Genomic DNA, 18,130 nt, shown 5'->3' with positions numbered 1-18,130 from the left:
CCAGGATGCTTTGATGGCGGCCTTAAGCTCATCCAGAGTTTTGGGTCTTGGTCTCTCAACTTTTCTTTTCACAATATCCCACAGATTCTCTATGGGGTCCAGGTCAGGAGAGTTGGCAGGCCAACTGAGCACACTAATACCATGGTCACTGTGAGGTGCCAGGTTGTGCTGAAAAATTAAATCTTCATCTCCATAAAGCTTTTCAGCAGATGGAAGCATGAAGTGCTCCAAAACCTCCTGATAGCTGCTGCATTGACCCTGCCCTTGATAAAACACAGTGGACCAACACCAGCAGCTGACATGGCTCCCCAGACCATTACTGACTGTGGGTACTTGACACTGGACTTCTGGCATTTTGGCATTTCCTTCTCCCCAGTCTTCCTCCAGACTCTGGCACCTTGATTTCCGAATGACATGCAAAATTTGCTTTCATCCGAAAAAAGTACTTTGGACCACTGAGCAACAGTCCAGTGCWGCTTCTCTGTAGCCCAGGTCAGGCGCTTCTGCCGTTGTTTCTGGTTCAAAAGTGGCTTGACCTGGGGAATGCAGCACCTGTAGCCCATTTCCTGCACACGCCTGTGCATGGTGGGTCTGGATGTCTCTACTCCAGACTCAGTCTACTGCTTCTGCAGGTCCCCCAAGGTCTGGAATCGGCCCTTCTCCACAATCTTCCTCATGGTCCAGTCACCTCTTCTTGTTGTACAGCGTTTTCTGCCACTTTTACCTTCCCACAGACTTTCCACTGAGGTATCTTGATACAGCACTCTGGGAACAACCTATTTGTTCAGAAATTTCTTTCTGTGTTTTACCCTCTTGCTTGAGGGCGTCAATGATGGCCTTCTGGACAGCAGTCAGGTCAGCAGTCTTACCCATGATTGCGGTTTTGAGTAATGACCCAGGCTGGGAGTTTTTAAAAGCCTCAGGAATCTTTTGCAGGTGTTTAGAGTTACTTTGTTGATTCAGATGATCAGGTTAATTGCTCGTTCAGAGAACCTTTTCATGATATGCAAATTTTTTGAGACAGGGATTTTGGGTTTTCATGAGCTGTATGCCAAAATCATCAGTATTAAAACAATAAAAGACCTGAAAGATTTCAGTTGATGTGCAATGAATTTAAAATATATGACAGTTTAATTTTTATTATTACATTATGGAAAATAATAAACGTTATCACAATATGCTAATTTTTTGAGAAGGACCTGTATATTGCTGCTTTGTGTGCTTTGGAGTTTCTGTGCTGATTAAAATATATATTTATTTATTTTTTGTTATAGTACCCCCAAATTCTTGGGGGTTAACTACTTTCACCCCTGAGGCTGACTGACGGCGAGGTTTGGTACAGGATGATTAAGTACAGTGCTTGCTGTACTCAAGCTACTGTACTTAAGTTTGTACTGAGTGCAAACTCCATTGTACCAAGTAAAAACTCATTGTACTGAGTTAGTACTTTGGCCTGTACCAGTACAAGCCCTTGTACCAACCTTTGGCTTGTATCGGTAGTAGAACCATTGGTTGTAATCAGAGTGAGGTCTGAGTTTCAAATTTCACTTTTCGTGAAGTTTGGCCAAAAGATCTATCAGAAACTTCCAATGTAGGTCTTTTAATTTTGACTGTTTACTCATTTTTTCCCATCCTTCATGCAACCTTCTTACCTTGTACCCTTGTACAGATACATTGTATGAGTTACTGTAATGAGATAAGGCTTTTAAACAGACAAGCTTAGTCCATAAAGTTGTAGGACACAAAACTAGTCACATTGTTCTTGCCACAGTGTTCCTTCACAGTGCTACCCATGGAATACAGTTAAGCACAAAATAATTCATACCCATCTTTTAATGTTACCATTTCTTCTGATTACAAGAAATATTAATGTTCTAGATTGGCCCCTCCAGAGTCCTGACTTGAATATGACAGGGAATCTGCATAGGGAGCTAAAGAATAGAGTAATGGCAAAGAACGTTGGAGCTCAATAAATTGTTAAAATACCTGTGGAAGCATGCAAATAGTTGGTCAATATTTATAAGAAGTTTTGACTTGTGTAATGCTAACAAAGGTTTTTCCATTGCTTATCGAGAAGGGTATAAATAATCAGAAATTTTGACATTTTTCAAAATATCTACTCCTTTTTAAGTTGATATCTCTATCATTTCCATTCTGAAATTTAATGAAATGGTTAAGTGAAAAAAATATTTCATTCAAATCTGCCAGGTGTATGAATAATGTTGTACTTAGAAGTACAAGAAGTATACTTCTAAGTTTTAGAAGTGTTTTAACAACAAGGTGAGTCTTCTGTTCTCTAATTTAAATAAGGCCAAAAACCTTATTCCCCAAGCATCGTTAACCCAAGTGCTATCTTTCACTATTTGTAAGTTTAAGTTTGATTGTTTTTATTAGCCTTAAGTAAATTATAGTGTAAGAGTAACAATTTGTATTTATCTTATAAGGTAATTTTACTTTCTTGGTGAAAACTGGTGGTATTTGTCTCAGTATGTGTGCAAATTCTTTGTTGTACACATATAGGAACATCTCAAAAGTTTTAAACTGAATTGCTTTGTTGGTTTTAATGTCTGCTGGTCCTTTGAGAAAGAAGAATGTTCATTGTATGCTGTCTATATGGTGCTGTTGGTATTAGCTTATCTCTCCGACCTTGTTTGGTAACAGCCTGTAGCTCAGAGCTGCTGACATGATGTTGGTGCTCCACGGGTCTAAACTTTTACAAATGTTGCATTATATCAGCTAAGCAATAGGAGCGAGACCTAAAAGGGCCATAACATTAGGTCTTAAATGTGTCCACAGCGGGAGGGAAGGAGCAAAAAAAAAAAAAAAGATAAGAAGGCAGAGGGAGAAAAGTATATAGGGACACAGGCAAGGATTATATTGCTGTGCTGGCTTCTCTTCGTATTTTTTATAAATTGATTTGACATAAATGCATAGATGCCTACAAGACTGTCTCTGTGAGTACCTGATGGATTCACACTTAATGTTGTCTGGTGTGTGATTTTCTTCTTTGACACACACCTTCTTCATGAGAGACACATAGCACTACAGTTGACCCAGGCGGATGGTGATAGCTTGGTTCACCACCGCACCCTGATGCAATCCGTTGTAAATATATTAAACCAAGCTGCAGAGAAAAAAAAGCTGATTATCCATCCTTTCAACCTCTTTCTGTTGCTCTCCTCTTTTTTATCATATTTCTCACTCTCATTCTGCTTCATATCAGCTTTAATTTTTTTCCACTGCATCTGTCTCATTGTGTTTTATGTTCTTTTGTCCAGTTTCTGGGTTCCATCTGTTTTGCCATCTTCTGCTTGCAAATACTTCCCACACTCTAAAGAAAATTAACAACAAAGCAAAATTCGTGTTGTCCACCTTTTTCATCACCTACACTCTTGATTGTTTCTCATTCCTGGTCACGACACGTCACATTTTAAACCTACTCAGGGGGTCAAAGGGAGTGCCAGAGGTGCTGTGACTGACGTGGCACTCTGGCTGACCCCTGGCAGCTTGGCAGAGCTGCCTCCATAATGAGATTAGCTGGGTAATGCCGACTCTGTGTCTGTTTCTCCAGCCGCCCAGCCCACCCTTGGGCTCTTTATTTAGCCACCAGCAGGACAGGGCGTGCCAGCATTTGCAGGTCGAGTCCAGGACAGGTCCCACAAGCCCACTCTCTCCTTTATTCTACGTACCATTCTCCCCAACACACACACTCACACACTATGTGAACCCCCAGCTACTTCAACCTTATGTTTTGGCATTGTTACTATTTTGGTGTCTTAAAGTTGGACTGTTAAGTAAGTACGACTTGTTTGAGCTTCATATCATTTCATGGGATGCCTTAGCGCTCTACGCGGCCATCAAGGGTTTGAGTCACAGCCTTTCTGTAAATTCACTGTCAAATAAAGACCACCAGAGCCAAAACATTTCTCCCCTGGCAGCCATTTGGGGTGCCCAGACGTTTGCTCTATCCAAACGTCTCTTATTCCATGGAGCTCCTCCTCAGAGCTGGAGTCTCCAAGCCAAGCCTCTGCTCCCCTCGCCCACGCCTTCCCCACTCAGTTCCTGCAGACTAGTGTCAGCAGCAGAAAAAACTTTTGGACAACATGGAATTAATTAGGTGGGATCTACCGTTGGATGTTTTCTAACATGTTATCCTAATATTATCTTGGTTCCTCTGTTTTTTTTTTTTAATATATACGACTCATTGATGCTGGACTGGGTTGGGATTGATTCCACCCAGATCTGAATCAAAGTCCAGACTTTCAGAACGGCTGAATTAAATCAAACTCAGCATTGTTCCTCTAAAACCGTAGTGATTGGGCAGTAAACTGTATGGTCATCAAAATACATTATATATAATTAGAAATACACAGTAAACTAAGTTAAGTGGTTAAACCATTAAAGTAAACAACCTTTATGTTTTTAGACACTTCACTTACACCCTGTGATATGTTATGATGATTTCTCTGGTTTTTATGTATATACGCGTCAATTAAACACTTGAAACTTTGCTACCATTGGAGTTGCTATGAGAGGTTCCTTCACAGACAGAGGGGCCTCCCATGAAACAGGTGTGCCCCCCTCAGCTTTGGGGTCACGTTCTGTCTTTGAGAGCGTGACAGCTCTACTGAGTCCAACTGAGATATAAAGCTCAGTCCAGGTGTCCAGGTGTTCTTAGTTTCAGTACGTGATTGTGTGAATACACACCAACACCTGCTTGGCTGTGGCCCAGGGGCACAGACAGGTTCAAGTTCCACCCAAACAAACATATTGTACCAATTGCTCATTATACTTGTTTCCTTTCTGAACGTGGGTGTGTGATTGTCAACTTATGCCTGGCAGAAATGTGCGTAACCAACATACTTCTACTGTATGGCCTTTGCACTCGTCATTTACACTGCAGGGTTGTGTTACCCAGACATGTCAAAGTGTGCTTTTGTTCTCACTGTCAGTCGGCTCTTCACCTTGAGATTGCTCTTGATCACGCAGGCACTGGGTTCTGACACTTTTTGTCTTCACTCCTTTGTGTCCATCTGAGACCACCCTAAACAAACGTGTCATCTTGAGCTGAGGGCAATTTTTAGAGGGGTGAATTAGTATCTGCCCAAATCTCATTCGATCTTTCATTTTAGCTGTTCTTTTCATAGGTTTCAACGCTATCCCATGCTATCTGTTCTTGACACTTTTATGACTTTACGATTTGTCATGTTACAAACTGAATAGTGCATGAAGAGGAAGAAAAACTATAACCACATAGTCAGAGTTGGAGGGATGATGGCTATAGCTTGATAGAGAATATTCCTGCAAGAGTTTAGACTGGACAAGAGCTTCACCTTCTAAAGGTTATTTTATTTATATTGCACATTTTCAGCAACAAGGCAATACAAAGTGCTTTACAGGAATTAAAAGGAAATACAAACAATAACAAACCAAAGGAAAGAGCAAAAAAAAAGAAAAAGTGTCACTGAGCCTAAACATTCTGCTAGAAATACAATGGAAGAGTTTAGATCAAAGAATATTTTATGTAAAGATGGCCCCCTCACAGTTCCAACTTGTAAAATGTGAAAATTGCTGTTCAGATGCTCTACATCCACTCTGTATATGTAGAAGTGGTAAAGACATCCCAAAACATGTGTGACAGCAAAAAGTACTTTAACAAAGAGTTGACTCAGAGGCATAAACACCAATTCAAACCACACTGAAATAAAATACACTGAAGTTTGAGTTTGAAATGTGACAAAATGTGGAAAGATTCAAAGGTATGGCATGACACATGCAGTGCACTGAACACGTGCAGGACCTGTTCAAGGATTTAAACGATGAAAAGAACAAAATGTGTCTTTGCACAAGTGCTCTTATTAAAATAAAAACACCAATCCACACATGACTACAGCGCTGATATGATACTTTATCGACTAAAGAAAACCTGTTCAATGAAAGGAAATTGTGAAGATTTCAGATCGCTATATTTCTCTACAAAAAGAAATGCAAACTCAATAGCCATACAGGCAGCTGTACATGGGACTTAATTAACATCAGACCTTGTCCACAGATAAGAGGTCAAATGAATTTCAACAACAGTCTTAGCTGAAGGCTCTGCATTTTGTCAAAAAGAGCTCACCTACTCTTTGGAATCCTGTTTTAAATCCTTCATAAAACCCGGTATATTTACAATCTTTCATGTACATAATAATAAACTGACGTTTTCATTCTTCGATTGTATTTGCTGAATTTTTTTAATCTAGGTAATTGGTTTTTATTAAGTCCTTTGACCTCAGTTTTGAATTCTATGACGCTTACACTAGTGATGCATTGAACACTTGCAGTTCACATTCATTGCTGCAGCAGTCATGGTGGTAGAAGTTATATTTCTACATGCTAAAAAATGTATTGGGTATTGTGGAAGAATAGAAAATCTACAGACCAAACAATCATTACATATATATATATATATATATATATATGCTCCTAACAGTTTGTATGAAATAATAACAGTGGAGTTTACTCTGTGTGACCATTCATTCTATGGGAAAGCAAAACATACCAAACAGTGCATTTACTGGCCAAAGGAATGAGCAAATAAGCAAAAGTAAATTTCTTCTTCTTTTTAGTCTAAGGAATGCAGACAGTCTCAAACTCATTTTTCATCATCATCTCAAGCCTATTTATTACATAACTGGAACCACGGGTCAGTTTAGATATTGAAATTCTTGAAGAGGACATGTTAAACAGGAAATGCTCTTGAAATGTTGGTGTTTGTTTTTGGTTTTTACAAGATAACCACCCATTGCACACCAGTAAGCAACACCATCCGTGTCCCAGTCCAAATCAACAGACTTAACGTCATGAAGTGTACACGCAAATGGTTGCACATTAATCCAATGACAATACTTGTGGGGTGAAATCAAATATTTTACATAGTAAATGTTTGCGTTTGTGAGGAAAAATACAGACACTAGTGTTTTTGTTTTGTTTTTTGCCTATTTCTTTTTCGCTCTTTCTCTGTAGATAGCGCGCTTGCGGAATATTTATTCATAGTATAAATTAGAATAGCATATTCAGTATTCCCAGTGATTTCACCTTTCTAGGAATTTTCAGCTTTGTTCGTCTATACAAAGTGATCTGCTATACAAGCAGATCTACCATTTTCCCTCTTTTTAACCATTTTTTCCTTCTTTGTAATTATTTAGAAATACAGGGTAATATTTAAAATAAACAGAAAAAAATGCAAGATTTTGATACTGTCTTATACAAGTAATATGGTAGGGTTAGAGGTTTAAGAGTCAAATAACAGAGTGAGGGAGACACTAAAAAGCATTCAAAGAAGTAAAAAAAAGAATAAGAACTTGAACAACCTGCAGGGAAAGAAAGAAAAGAGCAGTTGGAGAGAGGGGATCCCTCTGGATGGAAGATTGTAACATCACACTGTAGGTTCTCTTACGGGACTACCAGAGACGGAGCAAACTCCCTGCTGCATGCAGGGAAAGGAAGCTTTGCCAGCATGGAAAACATACAAGAGTAGAATGAGAGATGAGCACAGCAGAGAAAAAATGCCCTTTTCCCCTGAGGTGAAGTGGGAATTTTCTGCTAGCGCAAACAGTATGTAGTCAGATAACTGAGAAAGAAGAGGGAAAGAGATGGAAGAGCGTATTTTAGTAGGAAGGGAACCTTCTGACGGACAAAACTGGATAAAATTTTAAGTGAAGGGTTTGGAGTAAATGTGCAGAAGTGTAACTTTGCATTACGTGAAAAAAACATTGTGACATGGAAGTGTAATAAAAATTATGTATTTTATGAAAGGATATAAATATAAGATTAATCTGGTGACTGCATCGAAGAAATTGTATTCCCCCCCYCCCCCCCCCCCAAGGATTTTCTCATAAAATATTAAAATTTGTCCTGACGTTTTATGGTGACAGTAAATGCTCACTTTGTCATTTAATGCCAGTTTATTGGATTTGTAACCCTAGATACCATCACAGCACCTTTCACTGAGCTTAACGCTACGCTTATGCTTTTATTGTGGAGTGTAATCTTGGACAACTGTGTTATGTGTAGTAGAATGTGTGAAAGTGCGCATGTGAAGGCATCATTAAACCAAAGTAACCTAAGTGGTTGTGCATTATAGTTCAACATTAGAGAAGCTCTGCACAAAGGTCAAAGAGGGCCACTCTGATCTCGGGAGAACCTGCTCATGGACACAGCAATAAATACAGAAAGAAACTTTAACAGCTGTAAAATATGAGGCAGTCATCTCCATTTGCAGCATGTTTCCTTGGTTGTGTGCGTACGTTCACTTAGATGTGTTTCTAGGATGGAGATTTTGCTTAAGGAGGGGGAACAAGAGAGGGTTAGGGAGGGATTTAATATGCTTCTTTGGCCCTTGGGGGGGTTGTACAGTTGAAAGTCGACACACGAGGCGTGCAGAATCACACCACATTGAATAACAGAGGAACTGGGGGTGGCGGGTTGAATGAGTGGGATGGGGGCGCTGCTATAAAAAGTGAAATCATATCACTTAGCAGCTGAGCGCAGATGAAGCTGTGTTTGAACTGGAAGCCATAAAATATACATTGTAAACAGTATTCGTAGCCCATTTAAATTATGACAGAAGGTAGTTTTTATGCTTTGCTGTGCTGTTTCTTTCTCTTCATGCAGTTTTACTTTGCCACTCATCCTTACGATCCCTCTGTGTGTCTACAGAGCCCAAGATCTGTTAATTTTAGTATTTAAATATTTTTTTCTGCTCACGTGTTTTCTCTTCTTGGGTTTTCTCTTGGTTTGTAATTATTATTTGTGATGAATGTCCCCCAGTATCAACTTAACTGACTCAAATGAATGTTTTACTATTAGGCTTTTTTTTTTTCAGAACTTGACCTTCCACATCTTATCCCATCATCTGTGAATGCTCCTGAAGTTAAGCAAGTCATCTTTGTCTATTTGTGATTATCCGTGTATTGATTCAGAAATGACCAATTAATAGAAAATCTGCAATAAAAATAATATGCTGGTTGCTCAGCGTGCAATCGGAACTACAACCTTGAAAGAGTGAATAGATTTATTACACATAGTTTTCCTTTCACTTTGCAGATATGCTGGACCTTTTGTTGGTCTTTTGTATAAAATCAGAATAAAATACATAGAATCTTGTGGTTTTTAGACTCACAGATCACCCTAACTCAAACATCTATTTGCATGTTTTTGCTTAAGAACAGCAGATTCTTGCATCTTAATTCTCTTACCTGCTGCTTTACTCTTTATAATAGTACTTTCTCATTTTTGAAGATATGATAGAATCAATATTTCTTTAATGTCATTCTCTGCTCATCAGCATTACGTTGTATCGGAATGCCATGTACTTGCTAAGACCAGACTGCAGGCTGTAACCTGTCAAGTGTGGAAGTTCTTTCTCCCTCTGACACATGTTTCAATGAAAAATGCATACAGTGGGAACTAGAAGGAGCTTATCAAAAGGTTAAGTCTTCCCTACTGTTTTCTGCGTCTGCAAATGGAGTGTATCCAACAATAGCGGCGGCAGTGGATTTTGTGCTTTCCTCTGTTTTTGTTTCAGTGTTTGTAGAATTGCTGTGACTCAGTGCTTTGTGTTTTTCTCCCAAAGTTGAGTTTCATGTGCACTGTGCTCCTAGCATCATTAATTAAAAAAAGTTATTTGAGTGCAGTTTCATAAACTACATAATTCCAATATGAAGAGGATGCTTACATATAGCATTAAGGATATGTCTAACTTAGCATCATGTAAATAAATCAGGTTTTCTGCTTGGTGAAATTAGTTTTCCATGTCAAAAGAATATGTTGAATGAAGGCCAAATGTTAACAGGAACTTTAAGTCTTGCCTTAGATTCTCGATTGGGTTTAGGTTTGGATTTTGACTAAACCATTCGAGTACATAAATATGCTATTTCCATTAAGATATTTAACTTTGAGCTGAAATTGTGAAGAAAAAAAAAGATTTACATTTGCAACACGTAATATGACTGGCAACATTTTCCCACCAGATATAAAAATGACATTTTCCTACTGCTTATCATTTGTTTAAACTTGTTTAAAATCGAAATAACTAAATATCGTGTTTTCTCTCCCTGAAGTAAGCTGTATTTGTTGCGCTTTCACTCGTGTATTTCAGATTGCTAAAGTTAACACATAGTCCCTTCTCAGGCCTTATGTGGATGGAGCGCTGCCTGGGAAAGTGATAGCAAGAGAAAAGAAGCTCTGGAGAGTGAGTTATCTCTTTAGATGTCATTGAGGGGACGCCTCCTTTCTCTCTTCTTCTCTCCATCATTTGGCTCTTTCTTCTCTTCTCTCTGGCTCCTTGTCTCTCTTGTTCCCACTTGCTCTCTCAAATCATGCTCGCCTCCAGTGGTATTCAGACAGTCCAAGGACAAAATAGAGATATGCTGGGAGCAATGGACTGTCCGTCAGTGTGCGCTCGTGTGTGTGTGTGTGTGTGTGGGGAGGGTTGATGTTGAGTCTTTGAAGCTGTTTTCTCCTTGTCCTAACAGATTGGAGGCCCGTCCCTCTCCATTTAACCCCCTGATGCTACATCACACGCTTACACACAAACATTGCCCACTTAACAGGCAGCTGTGGACACACTTTAACAACACACAGCAAGACTTAAGATTCACCTAGAGCTTCGTGCACAGCTTGATATTGTCGAGGTCAAGCCCTTGTGTTTGAGGACTGTTACATTCACTTCATTTCACTTTTACCGACTTGTCAAGGTGACTGTAATGGCATTAAAAAGGTAATTTCCATAAAGATATGTAAGATATGTGTTGATTTTTTTTTTATTATTGTAGTCCCACATGAGCAGCACCAAGCTCAGGGTCTCTCCATTACTAAGTCATGCTGTGTGTTAATGTGGCCTTGCCTTGTCTGACTAAACCAGTTTGAAGTAGATGGCCCCTAGGTCTGTGACCCTGAATGTGCACACAAAATAAACCGCATGCATTACCTATCTGCCTCATTCTCCCCACATCGCGCACATGCACACACACACAGAAATCCATCCTGGAGACAGACTCTTCCCCCCCACCCCCCTGAGAGTATGTGTGACATGGCAGCTCCGCTCCTTAAGACAAACAGGGGATATCCTCCTTGTCTTGCCCTGTCCATCACCAACCATCTCAATATCCCAAGGCATGTGCCTGGCTGCAATCCCTCCCTCACCCTGCTCCAAAAACTGAGAGATTCATCCAACACCCTTGCACACACACGCACGCACACACACACATAGGACACTTGGCTCCAGAGGAGTTCCACTGACGCAGGGACACACTTTGACAGGAAGTTTAAGGAGAGGTTTGTGGCATTTTACTTCTGTCAGAACACTTCAAGTTTGACCCCCTCTTGACCAGGTGGCTTCCTTCTCCTCTATCTCTCTCCATAAACAACCACATCCCCGTGACTGAAGGCGCGCCGACTTGCAAAGTGTAATAACATCAGTCATGTTTTGATGTGAGGCTGAAGGTCTACGTGAACTAGGGAGGCTTCGCAAGGAGAACAGTCTGTGTTTCCTTCTGAGCTCTCTCTGATTGCAAGGACAACAGATCTTTGTCTGGGAGGAAACTATGTTAACCTGTCACCTTGGCAGTCTTCTCCACCCGCTATTTATCCACCATGTGTCAAAACACACCCATGCACATGTGCACAAACTTTGCATGCACACAGACACTCCGAAGAAGAGCTAGCTGTGGACTGATCTTCCTGAGTGTGTGTCAGCTCTATTAGCACATTCCCAGATAGTGCTAGAGCACTCTTATCTGTGGTGACCCATTAATTACACTTTGTTCCATTAAGTGATCTATTTCAGACCTGCCCCACCCTCAACACCCACCCTGTGCTATCTCCACCTCTGGCCTGCTCCTCCCCCCACCTGAACTCTCTTTTCTCCTGTGTAGTCCTTTCATCCAGCCAACACATGCACACATAGGAACACACATTATCTTCATAGATCACAAGGTCAATGGAAGAGTAGCTCTGTACATGCATAGGAATAATTATGGCTGTAGGTTTTTTAGGGTTTGTTTCTAAACTTTGTACATCTAGAGATGGATTTTTTTTTTGCCCTTTCTTCTTTGCAAAATAGCTTAGGCTTTTTAAGTCTTGCCAGAGACTGTGAGTTGGATTTAGGTCTTTGACTAGGCCATTCTAAAACATGGATATACTAATGAAGTTCTGAAAGGCAGTAGAATGCACTGGATTTTATTTAGGGGTATCAGATTAAATGTGGTTGAATATATATTCACACACGCTGCTCCCACCCTCAAAACTGTGGACTCTCCGTCCATTGGGTCTGAATACGTCTTGTGTTTCTTACAGGTCTTTGGGGCCTCTTCTTCTCCTCTCTTTTTCCGGAGCCTTTGTGGCTGATTGGTGTGAGTGAGCTTGTCCTGTAGGTGAACAAGTGTGTGTGTGTGTGTGTGTGTGTGTGTGTGTGTGTGTGTGTGTGTGTGTGTGTGTGTGTGTGTGTGTGTGTGTGTGTGTGTGTTCCAGACCTCATTGAGTATAAGTGGACCAGGAGATGTGTTTATTGGAATGAGGAGTGACTGTAGAATAGAGAAGTACTGTACTGTGTCCAATTCGGCTTGGATTTTAGTTCATAGAGAGTCTCTACATCTACATACCTACATGTGTAGATAATCTGTCTCTACTCTGTCTTGTCCATCTCATGTTGATGTTCTCACTCAGAATATGCAAATGCATGCATTTAGAGAAATTCCTTGTGCATGGTTTTGTGGAGGGATTTTCTTTTTAGCAATGCTACTTTTGAGTTTGTGTCTGGCCATGAAAATAAAAGCTTTCCATTGCCCCTCAACAGGATAAAAATGAAGCCATGTGAGGCAAGCTTGCAGCCCATTGAGTGTTTGCCATTTAAGTATTGACCAATGGTGGTGAAGATGAAACAAAAGGCCTGGACTGGAAAGTAGGACTACAGTGTTTACAGTGCTAAAGCATGGGCAGTAATCCTAACAAGCCTCTTCCATAAACATACATGTTTGCCCACTGTTTGTTTCAAACTTGTACTTTCTTTAGTCTCATTCTGTTACCCAGATGCTTCGCTTTAAAGCAACAGTTTTATGTATATTTTTAAAACAAGAAATTTTGGACATATGTGTGAACAGTGTCTGACAGTTGCAGCACAGCACAGTGCTTCCTCTTGAACTTTTTCGCATCTCGTCACCATTCAGCCACAAACTTCCATGTGTTTTCTTGGAGTTTGTGTGATAGACCAACTTGACAATATGTGGAAATGTTCAGGGGTTATTAATAGTTCTGTAAGGCTCTCTGGGAACAATTTTCAAATAAAGAGTTTAGCAACTATTTCTGTGTTCATTTCTTTTATTCAAATCACACTGCACTGTGTTTTTTTCTCTAGAGATTTGTACTGCATCAATCTGTCTTTCCATAAAATAACAAGAGGCAATAGCTCTACAGATTCAGCTTTATTCTATTATTTCAATATAGATACTCTCTGTTAAACTCTTTACGCCAAACAAGCTAAGGTGGAGCCAAACTCTTTATTAAATTCCTCATATGTATCTCATCTTATTCACATGCATCTCAGCCACTTTCCTCCGAGCTCACTAAAGCTGCTGACATTGAGAGGTTGTATAGAGGGGAGGGGGTGTTTGGACCTTTCAATTTTTACTGGAGAGAAGAGCGTCTGACACTGGTATCAAATTGCCCGCACGGTCCTTGGACCAGGGTTATCTTGTAAATACTTCGCTCCAACTCTATAAAAGCGAGTGTCTTTTATGACAGCCAAGGCCACCCTTCCCAGTTAAAACAAAAAAAGCACTCAGTCCAGTCTGAAAGTCTGGCCAGAGAGGGAAATAGATTGAAGAGGAAACATAAAGGGGTTTAACTAAATGAGACGTAAAAAGTACAATGCCTTGCAAAAGTTTTCATACCCCTCAAACTTTTCAAATTATTATGTTATATTGTTTATACCCTGAAACTTCAATTGGGACTTTTATGTGGCAGACCAACACAAAGTATAGTATCAGACAAATGGGGTTTGCATTTCTGCATTTTATTTGACTCTCCCAACCCCTTTCCAAAAAAAAAAGAAAAAATACCAACTTGCCCAAATTGGTTTAGGTTTCAAAATAATATCCTAAGCTCTAAAGATCTCAATTAGCACCACTCAATTCGTCTTCTAACATTTGATGTCATGACAAAAATGTAAACCTATTTAGACATAGCCATCCACCTTAACTGGCAGTTTTAGAGAGGCAGTCCACAGGCTAATGGTAAATTTGGAAGAGCTACGTAGGTCTGCAGCATTGCTTTTTATAAAGGCCAACAATCAGCCATTAACTCCATTGTTCTTGGCTTTATTGAAGAATGTTAAGAAGAAAGCCATTGTTGAAGCGGCTGCTCATAAAAACCAGTTAGCCACAAAGTATGTAGGTGACGCAGTGAACATGTGGAAGATGGTCATCTTCCACATGTTCACTGTGTCACCTACATACCTACATGTGGTCTCATGCTCTGTTCAGATGAGACCACGGCTCCTGTCTCCATGCAAAACTCTTAAAAGTAGTTGATCACAAGATGAGTATTGCTAAATAGAGGGTGATCCTGGTAGGAAACCTGTCAGAGGCTGATTAGACTCTAGAGTGAGGCAGAGGTTCAGCTTCCACGACATTCAGGCAGAAAATCATGGTGTGTTTGAATTAGCCAAAGTCCAGTCATAAATCCCCTTGAACATCTTTGACTTTCACAGATTTTCACAGACGCTCATGACTCACATGACTGAGCTGTCATGCAAAGTGAAACTGTCAAAATATTCAGTCCACGGATGTGAAAAGCTGTTAAAGACATAACTCCGTAATTACAGCAAAATACGATTCCAAAAAGTCCTGGTGTGTATTGGGACTGAATACATATTTTTATAATCATATATCATTTCCCTTCCACTTTACATTGTAGTTGTCGGTTTATCACATAAAATCACAATGACATACACATTGTTTATTATAGAGTTTCAATATATAAAAAGTTTGAGTCTAAATATGTTTGCAAGGCACTGTGATGAGAGTTTTATTCTTGTCACAGTTTTTTCCTTTCTAGACCATTTTATTGAAAACAAAGTAGCAGAGACTGGGTGATAATATCAACCAGTTAATGTGATATTCTCTTTCTGGTCCTTGTCTTGACTCTTTTTTCACTCTCTCTCTCTCTCTTTTTTTTTGCTTTGGAAATACAAAGTCCCCTGAGCAGTCCCTGTAGGAAGTGATTCAGGTTCCTCATCTCTGGATGCGTAATGAGTTCTGCCTTGTTTTTGTCTAACAACACACAGTAATAAGCAAAGCAATTAAAAGCAGGATGACAGAAACGTGAGTGGAAGTGGGGGAAGCGGGGTGGACCCCACTTACAAACAAGCATTACAAATGAATTTCAATGAAGAGGCAACAGTGGTGAAACTGGTTTAATCAAACAAGCTCTGTTTTGGGTAATTTTCTCTGGTTTGATTAAAGTAAGCAAGCAAAGTAGTTAACCTGTGATGTTATTTTCATCTTACTTTAGTCGTACAGATTATTTGGCAGACATATATTTGGCAAAATATGTCTGATTTTATCTGTTTTAATCTCCGTTTAATTTGACTGTCCTACTCCGAGTGACAATTTAAGATTGTATTTATGGGTTCATTTGATTTCTGGCAGAGGATGCTTTGCTGCAACAGTGTGGCTGACCACACCTGCCTGCGCTTCTCTTTGACCTCGTCTTCTCTGGCAACGTGTCACACCATCCAGAACAAAGAGCCATATGGAGGAAAATGACATCCTTGACCTTAAAGCATGTTTGCACATAAAGTGACAATACGCAAAAACTGGACTGCACAATGCATAGACATTGCTCGGGGACGAGCATACGTCAAGGTTCGACCACACACTGCAAAGGACCATCTAATATCAGAAAGAGTCGGGGTGGAAATCTGATCATCTGACAACCAAGATACAGACGGCAATTCTCTCTCGGCGATGGATGCAGCAGATAGTTTCCACATGCAAAAACACTGCTAAGGTTACAAGTAGCCCAGGCGTGCTCCCACAATGCTCTGCTGTGGCTTAGGTTACATTTGATGGGAAGTTGATAAGACAGTCCTCTATTTGTGTGTTGTTCTTTTTTTATCTGATGTTTTCTTAAAAGACAAAAAAAGGGAAATGAGAAGATAAAAAATACTCGCATCAGTATTTTTGTCTATTTATTCTACAAATACTGTCAGGAATTCTGCCTTTCTGATTTCTGCTTAATGATTATATCAGGGCTAATCTCTTTTTTTCTAATTTGAGTTCATTAAATATTTAACCCAAATGTCAGTATTTTTTTAAGCACTCTTAATTGTTTAAAGAAAATCAACTCACAAAAATAAAAGTGTCATCATTTTACGTTCTGCCTCGCCTCAAAGCATCCTTAATTTGAATATGTATTTATATTATAACTGTAGCAAAGAGATATGCCCCCCTTCACATCAGTGTAATTATGAATAAAAAAGAATTTGATTCAAATAAAATAGGCCATTTGTACACAAGCAATTAACTGGTGCGGCTTTAAATAATGTAGCCCAGATGGAACCTAATTATAGTCGGCATGCTTTGATTCGCGGCTCCTGTCGGAGTATCACTCGGGGCGTCACTTTGGCTTTTCAGTCACCTAGCGTTTGTTTTGAAATTTGTGACAATCACAGCCGATTACCATTTGTAACAGCATGCAGCATTTGGTGCAGAGGGAAGAAAGCATGGCCTTCAGCTATGCACGAGTTTCCCTGTTTCCAGCTCAAAACTCGCTCTGCTCCTCTCTTAGATTCCTCCGCAGCACACAAATCATCATAACTGTGTGTGTGTTTGGAACGAGTAACTGTGGGCATTGAGCAGACACTTGCAAGATAAACGCGTTTGTCTGCGTGTGTGTGTGTGTGTGTAAATGTGTGTAGTAATGTCGAGTCAGAGAGAGATCAAACAACCAGTCAATTACCCAGAGAGGGCTCCAGTGGCTGTGACAGAGAAGAGGAGGCTAAACATCCAGGATCAAATGCTTCTCTCTGCTTGCCACATAATGAGCCAGCCTCACCGACTTTGGGAAAACACACTCACTCAGGATGGTCAGCCGCAGGCCGCTGGCCGGCCCGACCATCAAAACTGTGTCTTGACCTCGGCAGAGAGAACATGCGGGTGACCTCACCACAGAGCATGTTTCTGCACCAGATATTTCCTGCCTCACAGTTAAACGTCTCCACAGAACTGTGAGTGTGTTTCATCAGTTTCAGACCAGCTGTCTTTGTTGTAAAAACTTTTTTTTTTGCTAACCAACTCTAATTACAAGTACATTCTGATTATTATTATTATTATTATTATTATTATTATTATTATTGCTGGAGATATTTTTTTCTGTCTGATGTTTCAATTCAGTCATCTCCTTGGTTCCTGCTTGCCCCCTCTCTTTGTTGCTTTTGTTTCATTTATTTATTTATATAGCTGTTCAAACAAAATTGCCTACCAGACAACTAAAATGCTCTTTATAGATCATTCAAATCCGATTTTAAAAAACATGAGTATAACTAGAAATCTGTTACAAAACATTTTTTGACATCTCTGCAAGTTATTTACCAGACTTAAAATGTTTCAAACGTCTTTCTCAGGCTGCTCTTCCAATCTTACGGTGTTCAATCTCACTTCAACTGTCAGGAGCACAGCAAGCTAATACCCTTTGTTTTATTACTTAAACACAAGGTGTGATTTATAGTTAAGAGTACAACAACTTTTTTGTGCATTACTTAGTGTTACATTGTCTTCATTCTGTTGCCCTTATTAATTTAGCTATCAACCCCATTAGATTCAATCACAATTAGAATTGTACATAGACCTGTACTTTTTTGCAGTGTTCTTAGTTGCCTGAATTTTTTATCTGATTTGCTCAGTTTTAAAAGGCTTTTTATTAAATATAAAAACTGTATTCTATGTATAGCAGTAGTTTTACACATGTATAATAAACAGTTAAGGAAATACAAACATTCAGTCTCGGTTTTGGAGTTATATGCCAGATAAAAAAGCTTGTAAAGTTACAAAAATATGGCTATTACATTGCAGTACTTGATAAATAC

At 39.6% G+C, this 18,130-nt stretch overlaps 1 protein-coding gene across 1 annotated transcript in view; it reads left to right on the top strand.

Annotated features, from left to right (window-relative positions):
- The window catches only part of arb2a (ARB2 cotranscriptional regulator A), a 159,689-nt gene that overhangs the window by 137,672 nt on the left and 3,887 nt on the right, over positions 1-18,130 (top strand). The window lies entirely within an intron of this gene.

The sequence above is a fragment of the Poecilia reticulata genome, linkage group LG9 (genome assembly GCF_000633615.1).
Source record: "Poecilia reticulata strain Guanapo linkage group LG9, Guppy_female_1.0+MT, whole genome shotgun sequence".
Taxonomy (NCBI): Eukaryota; Metazoa; Chordata; class Actinopteri; order Cyprinodontiformes; family Poeciliidae; genus Poecilia; species Poecilia reticulata.
Note: the sequence above shows the minus strand (reverse complement) of the source record. Positions and strands in the feature narration are given on the sequence as shown.